Below are 7,479 nucleotides of genomic sequence, written 5' to 3'. Positions count from 1 at the left end.
TTCTCATTAATGCCAACCATTCTCTTGCCATTAATATAATCTCTAGTAAATGATTTTTGCCAACTTACATCATATTTTGGACGTCCCCTAGGGGGATACCAAATTTTTCCCTTTCTCATGTTATATCCCATGTAACCATTTACCAAGACAGTGGGAAGAGGATGGGGACTTCTTTTATTTATTAATTTCTCTAGTAAAGGCAATTGCTCATGATTAATTGTAACCGATGTTTTTGAAACATCCATTGGCATAATTAATTGACTCAAAAGGGACAATTTGGAATTGTTCAATCTTCCCGGATCTTTGGTGGGACTATCTAATTTTATGACAACAACTGTTTGTGTGTCATTTTCTGCATCTTTTGGAAACTCAGGAAACTGCCACACTGACCAAAACATCAAAAGAGAAAGTAAAAGCAGTACCACTATGCCAAGGCAGAGATCCTTACAGCAAAAGCAAGTGCTCGTAGCCATGGCACTGCCAGCAGCTCTCCCTCCAGCGGCCTTGCCAACTCGGAGAGGGCAGCCCAAGCTATTCTTTTCAGGACTCCACCATGGTGTGGACCGCGCCACCTTTGCAAGAAACACCGTCCTCTTGTTTTGCAAATTCTGCTGACAGATTTTGAAGCCCAAAATGTAATAGAAGCAGCAAATTGAGACTGGGGGGATTGGGGTGGGGAGAAGCTACCTGAGCGCAGGGAGCACTTGAGAGGGCTGCAAAAAGCTAAGAGGAGGTGCAAAGGATTGGAGGGTTGATTGGTACATGTCTTGCCCAGCATAATAGGGTCAGCAGCCCCCAAAGTGCATAGGATAAAATCCCAGAGCTCCCCCAGGCTCCCCGAGCCTCCCTGCCTACACTCCCCAACACCCTCCCCTGCACCCAGCTCCTTCCCTCCTTGGGACCCCGTAGCAGACGTTTCCTGTGTCCAGATGCCCTTCTCTTTTCACGTCTGGGCACTTTTTGACTTTCAGCCATGGGTTTAAGTATCTCCTCCACAGATGACCCAGTCTCAGCTCCAGCCACTGGTCCTCCAGCACCCTGTGGGTCTTCTGTGCGGCACTAGCCACCACCTGCTTGTCTTCTTGTCCACACATCCCTCTACTCGCCAGCACCCATGGGTGCCATGCACCAAGGAGGCAAGAGCACTAAGCAACAAGCCCTGTCCTCATGGAAAGGACTCTCCAGTGCCGGGCGGCAGTCAGAACACAGACAATTCCATGATATTCCGGGCTGGGCTGTGTGCTGTAGAGGAAGATGAAGCCAGGCCGGGAAAGCACAGAGAGCGACAGAGGCAGGTGACAGGACTGGAGCTGAGCGAGGGTGCAGTCACGTGGGACTCTGCAGGCCGCTGAAAAGACCTTGGCTTTTATTCTGCACAAGATAGAGCACCAACGAGGATTTTAGAGTAGAGTGACATCAACTGGCCTTTTATAAAAGGAGAAAAGACACAGGGAGCCCAGGTGGAAGTGAGGGGCCTGCCTGGAGGCTACTGCCACCGTCCAGCAGGGAAGACGGGGGCTGGACCGAGCCCCAGAGGACGTGCAGCACGGGGGGCTGCGAACACGCTGCTGGGGAGGCGAAGGGCACAAGGGCTGTGGAAGTGGCGGTTGCCAGCAAGATTAAACGTCCCTCAGCCCCGTGACCCAGCAGCGCCACCCCTGAGGGTTAGACTCCAGGGATGCGAAGCCTGCTCGGCGGAGACCGTCGCGCGCAGCGTTGGCGGCGGCACCACCCGGACAGCCGCAGGGCTCCAGGCCCAGGAGCCGCTGTTTGTAGCGACGGCCCTGAACCGTCGGAGAAAAGAGGACGCAGCATCCGGAGTCCCGTTCAAGGGGGCGGAGGGGCTCGGCAGCGGGCGGGCGGCTCCTGGGGCCTGGCGTGGTTTGGGTCGTGCACTTAGGGGTTAGACGTGCCCTGTGGTCCCAGAAACGTCCTTGTGGAAGGGACGTTGGTGCAGAAGCGAGTTCTGGCTTGTGCTGGCCACAGGAGTCGCGCTGCACGGCCGCACGGCCTCTCCCCTCCCCCAGGCTGGCCCGCACCTCCTTCCCGCGCAGGCCCAGGGCCGAGCGGGCCCAACCCTGCCGTCATGTGTTCTGTGATCTCAGACACCCAAGTGAGTACTGTCCCCTTCCCACCAGTCACCGTCCGAAGAAGTACGATTATTTGACTGAACCTGCTTTTGTTCAAAATTTCTAGATTGTCCCTTTTGATTTTCTTCAAAATTTTGTTCAACATTTCTTGATTGTCCCTTAAGAGTCAATTTAAGCTGCACATAAACACCAGAAGTTTCATTGAAGTTTAAGTGGGAGATAAAGTTGGACTCCCTTTAAGTGGAAATTGACATGCCCCATCCTTTCTTTGTGGAATGGTGAAATTAATCTTTCTCTTTCTCTTTTTGCTTTGGCTGCCAGGAACCTCAGAGACAACCCAATTAAAAAATACTAACTGCGGACTGACTTGTGGCCACGTCACAGGAGGCACGTGGCAGGGATGGCGCTGGTGTGGGCCTGGACACAAATGTCCTGGTTCTACTACCAGTACCTGCTCGTCCTGGTGCTCGACATGCTGGAGCCCTGGGAGCGGACGTGTTCAATTCCGTGCTGGTTTCCACTGTGGAGATGGCACTGTACACAGGACATCTTCATGCCCCAGCACGTCGTGGCAACATTGCACTACTTTGAAATTGTACAGTGAATGACCAAGATGTGACCAGAATCGAGAGGTTCCTTGGATTGAGAGGTACCCTAGGAAGTTGGAATGAGACCTCATCAGATGTCATTAGAAACTCCTAGATGTCAACGTAACCAGCCTTATAAATATAAAGACTAAAATTCATGCGTAGAACAGGAAAATCATCCTGACTCATGTGGTATGTTCTTTATTTTTAATTTTAAAAGAGGCTCTTGTATAGCAGTTTTTCTCTATTTTAACACTGTAGTCATTTGTACTTTGATATCAGTATTTTCTAGACCTTTGTGACTGTTTCAATATTACCCTGTGAAAGCTTTTCTTAATGTAACTTGGAGTACATTTTAATTGCCTTCTAGTTTTAAAACCCAAAGTCATCAGTTGAGCTTTACTGTTCTTGCTATTATATGGCCTATACATCTGCCTGGATATATTTCTACTCTTGACCTAAGTTTTGTAAGAAACAACACAAGATTGGGGCAGAGAGCTGGGGAGGGAGGATATTATGTTGAGAACTATTTACAAAAGACTAATCTGTATGCTTGAACTCAGGAGTACAGTCTTAGCCTTCCATATTCTAATAGCTTGTGCTTAAAACTATTTATTAACAATGAAAAAGATCTTGCTAAAGTTAAAATAAGGAGGATTTCACCCTTCAAATATTTAATTCTTATGTGAACTTATTTCCAGAAAATTTTGGTGAAGATTCTTACGAAAAAAGGTGAAGTAGCATTATTACGTAATGCTTCTATGCCATAGAGTTTTTAATAGAAGGTAAGTCAGTTTCCTCTGAGGGCCACTATTAACAAAGTGTACTTCTCTACAGTTAGTTTCATGATTGTAATGGGTGCTGCAAATGTATTTGCACATTGCAATCAGATATGATGAGAGGAACTGTTGTTAAAACCTACAGCAAAAAGTGTAAGCTTGGTTAAAATCCTTTCTTTTTTTTTTTAAGATTTTTATTCCTTAAATGTAAAATGACTACCTAATTTTGGGTTGTAAACTCATTAAATTCAAAGAGAAAAAAATACTACTTGTTATTTATTCTTTAATTACTTGGCTATGGAACTCTGATAAAGTAATCAATTTGAAATGTGGATAATGTTGCCAAATTTTAACGAACTCTTCCATTATGTGATTGTGAAGGTATATTGCTGTCCTTGCCAGCTGAAAGCAACCTGCTTCTGGTGGGCCTTGTGGACAGGGATGGAGAAAAAGGCATTTGCCAGATCAACAGCTGCATACCAGGTACCCAGAGATGTGTTAATTTGTTCAAGCAATGAAACCACATCTGGTACAGCCGCTGCGATTGGAGTCACCATTTGGTAAAGCTTACAATAATCCACTGTCATCCTCCAAGATCCATCTGTCTTCTGCACAGGCCAAACAGGAGAGCTGACTGGGGACGTGGTGGGACTCACCACCCCTGCCTTTTTCAAGTCCTTGATAGTAGCACTAGTATCTGCAGTCCCTCCAGGGGTGTGGTATTGTTTTTCATTTACTATTTTCCTAGGTAGAGGCAGCTTTAATGGCTTCCATTTGGCCTTTCCCACCACCATAATTGTCCTCACTCCACTGGTCATGGAACCAATGTGGGGATTCTGCCAGCTGCTAAGTATGTCTCTTCCAGTTACACATTCTAGAACTGGGGAAATAACCACAGGATGGGTTCGGGGACCCACTAGACCCACAGTGAGTCAGACCTGGGCTAAAACTTCATTTATCACCTGACCCAGTAAGCCGTAAGGTTGGGCATGCGCAGCAGCGCTCAGTCATCAAGTGGAAGTGGTATATACGTGACTGGGCCTGAGCAGGTCCTGAAGGCACAAGTAAGTTACGTGAAGAAGTGGCCCAAATGCCCATGGTCCCCACTCCTGCTACACTGCCTTCTCCTCCCCAGCCTGCACCTGTGGCTTAATGGGGTGTACCCTGTGATCAGTTGACAGAGGAAGAGAAAGCTAGAGCCTGGTTAACAGATGGTTCTGCACGATATGCAGGCACCATGAAAGTGGACAGCTGTGGCACCGCAACCCCTTTCTGGGACATCTGTGAAGAACAGTGGTGAGGGGAAATCTTCTCAATGGGCAGAACTTCGGGCAGTGCACTTGGTTGTGCACTTTGCCTGGAAGGAGAAATGGCCAGATGTGTGATTATATACTGACTCATGGGACATGATTGGAAAATTGGTGAGAAAGAAGTTTGGGGAAGAGGTATGTGGATGGACCTCTCAGAGTGGGCAAAGGATGTGAAGATATTTGTTTCCCATGTGAATGCCCATCAAAAGGTGACCTCAGGGCCGACCCCATGGCGCACTCGGGAGAGTGCAGCGCTGGGAGCGCAGCGACGCTCCCGCCGCGGGTTCGGATCCTATATAGGAATGGCCGGTGCACTCACTGGCTGAGTGCCGGTCACGAAAAAGACAAAAAAAAAAAAAAAAAAAAAAAGGTGACCTCAGCAGAGGAGGACTTTAATAATCAGGTGGACAGGATGACCCGTTCTGTGGACACCAGTCAGCCTCTTTCTCCAGTCACCCCTGTCATTGCTCAGTGGGCTCATAAGCAAAGTGGCCATGGTGGCAGGGATGGAGGTTACGCATGGGCTCAGCAACATGGACTTCTGCTCACCAAGGCCGATCTGGCTACAGTGACCGCTGAGTGCCCAATCTGCCAGCATCAGAGACCAACACTGAGCCCCCAATATGGCACCATTCCCTGGGGTGATCCGCCAGCCACCTGGTGGCAGGTTGATTACACTGGACGGCTTCCATCATGGAAGGGGCAGCATTTGCCTTACTGGAATAGACATTCTGGATATGAATTCGCCTTCCCAGCATGAGTTACTTCTGCCAAAGCTACCATCCGTGGACTCACGGAATGCCTTATTCACTGTCATAGCGTTCCACACAGTATTGCTCCTGACCAAGGAACTCACTTCACAGCTAAAGACGTGTGGCAATGGGCTCATGCTCATGGGATTCACTGGTCTTACCGTGTTCCCCATCATCCTGAAGCAGCCGGTCTGATAGAATGGTGGAACGGCCTTTTGAAGTCACAGTTACCTGCCAGCTAGGTGACAATATCCTGTGGGGCTGGGGCAAAGTTCTCCAGAAGGCTGTATATGCTCTAAATCAGCGCCCAATATATGGTGCTGTCTCTCCCAGAGCCAGGATTCACGGGTCCAGGAATCAAGGGGTGGAAACGGAAGTGGCACCACCACCATTACCCCTAGGGACCACTAGCAAAATTTTTGCTTCCTGTCTCTGCAACTTTATGCTTTGCTGGTCTAGAGGTCTTGGTTCCAGCGACAGAAATGCTCCCACCAGGAGACATAACAATGATCCCATGGAACTGGAAGATAAGGCTGCCACCCTACCACTTTGGGCTCCTCATAGCTCGGCATCAACTGGCTAAGGAGTGACTGTGTTGGCTGGGGTGACTGACCCAGACTACCAAGGGGAAGTTGGACCACTACTTCACAATGGAGGTGAGGAAGATTCTGTCTGGAATACATGAGTTCCCTTAGGACGTCTCTTAGTACTGCCATGCCCTGTGATTAAGGTCAATGGAAAATTACAACAACCTAATCCAGGCAAGATTATGAATGGCCCAGACTCTTCAGGGATGAAGGTTTGGGTCACCCTGCTGGGTAAAGAACCACAAGCAGCTGAGGTGCTCGCTGAAGGCAAAGGGAACACAGAATGGGTAGTAGAAGAAGGAAGTTATAAATGCCAGCCTCGGCCACGTGACCAGTTACAGAAACGAGGATTATTATGATTGTTCTCCCTACAGCGTTAAGAATATGTCTCTGTGTATTTACACTGTATATATATTAAGCAATTAACTTTGTTTTTGTTCCTCTTTATTCTTACCATGTACCATGAGACTTACTAACTTTATATCAGTATTTAAATATTGTAAACTTTACCTCACAGTATTTGCAATTAAGTCATCAGATGTTAGGAGAAGGGTAAATATCACCTAAGGACTTTACCTCTTCTGGGAAATGGATTAAAACATTTTCATTTGTACGGAAGATAGTTCTATCACGTTAGGTGGAACTATTACATTATTGTCCTATTTGAAGACTGAGTATGATTTAAGGAGATAAGTATGGATACCAAGTTGACAAGGGATGGACTTGTGATGGTTAATTCTGTGCCAACTCGATTAGATGAAGGAATAGCAAGAACCTGGTAAAGCTATCTTTTTAGGTGTGTCCATGAGGGTATTTCTAGAAGAGATTAACATGGGCCTGAGTGGGTTGGGTGGAAAAGATCTGCCCTCAATATGGGCAGGAACCATCCAATCTGCTGGGGGCCCTAAGAGAAGGCCACTTGCTCTCACTACCCGCTGCAGCTGGGATAACACTCCAGCTTTCAGTGCCAGGACTTCCACCAAGGACATCATCAGCTTCTCTGATTCTGAGGCTTGGGACTTGGACTGAGCCACGCTGCCAGCATCCAGTTTGCAGACGGCCTGTGGTGGGACTTCTCAGCCTCCACAGTTCATATTTACGTACATATCCTATTGATTCTGTCTCTTTGGAGAACCCTGACTAATACAGTGATTTTTAGTTTAATAGTATTTATTCATTGTAAAATTCATGCCACAGTCATTTAAGAAAAATTGGAAAATTCAAAAAGGTGGAAAGAAGAAAATCACTGTGACTTTACTATTTTAATGTAACCATGTGATGATTTTGGGTTATATTTCTTTCCAGTCTTTTTTTAAAACTTAGCTTGTATTCCTGTGCTCAGGTGCAGCAACTTTCTTGGTCCTATTTGCTTCC

The 7,479-nt window shown here is 47.3% G+C and overlaps 1 pseudogene; it reads left to right on the top strand.

The window, feature by feature from the left end:
- Positions 1-2,487: 2,487 nt before the first annotated feature.
- Positions 2,488-2,694, top strand: LOC134370649 (serine palmitoyltransferase small subunit A-like; annotated as a pseudogene).
- The last annotated feature ends 4,785 nt before the right edge of the window (positions 2,695-7,479 follow it).

The sequence above is a fragment of the Cynocephalus volans genome, chromosome 1 (genome assembly GCF_027409185.1).
Source record: "Cynocephalus volans isolate mCynVol1 chromosome 1, mCynVol1.pri, whole genome shotgun sequence".
Taxonomy (NCBI): Eukaryota; Metazoa; Chordata; class Mammalia; order Dermoptera; family Cynocephalidae; genus Cynocephalus; species Cynocephalus volans.
The sequence above is the reverse complement of the archived record's forward strand: the minus strand, read 5'-3'. Positions and strand labels throughout refer to the sequence as shown.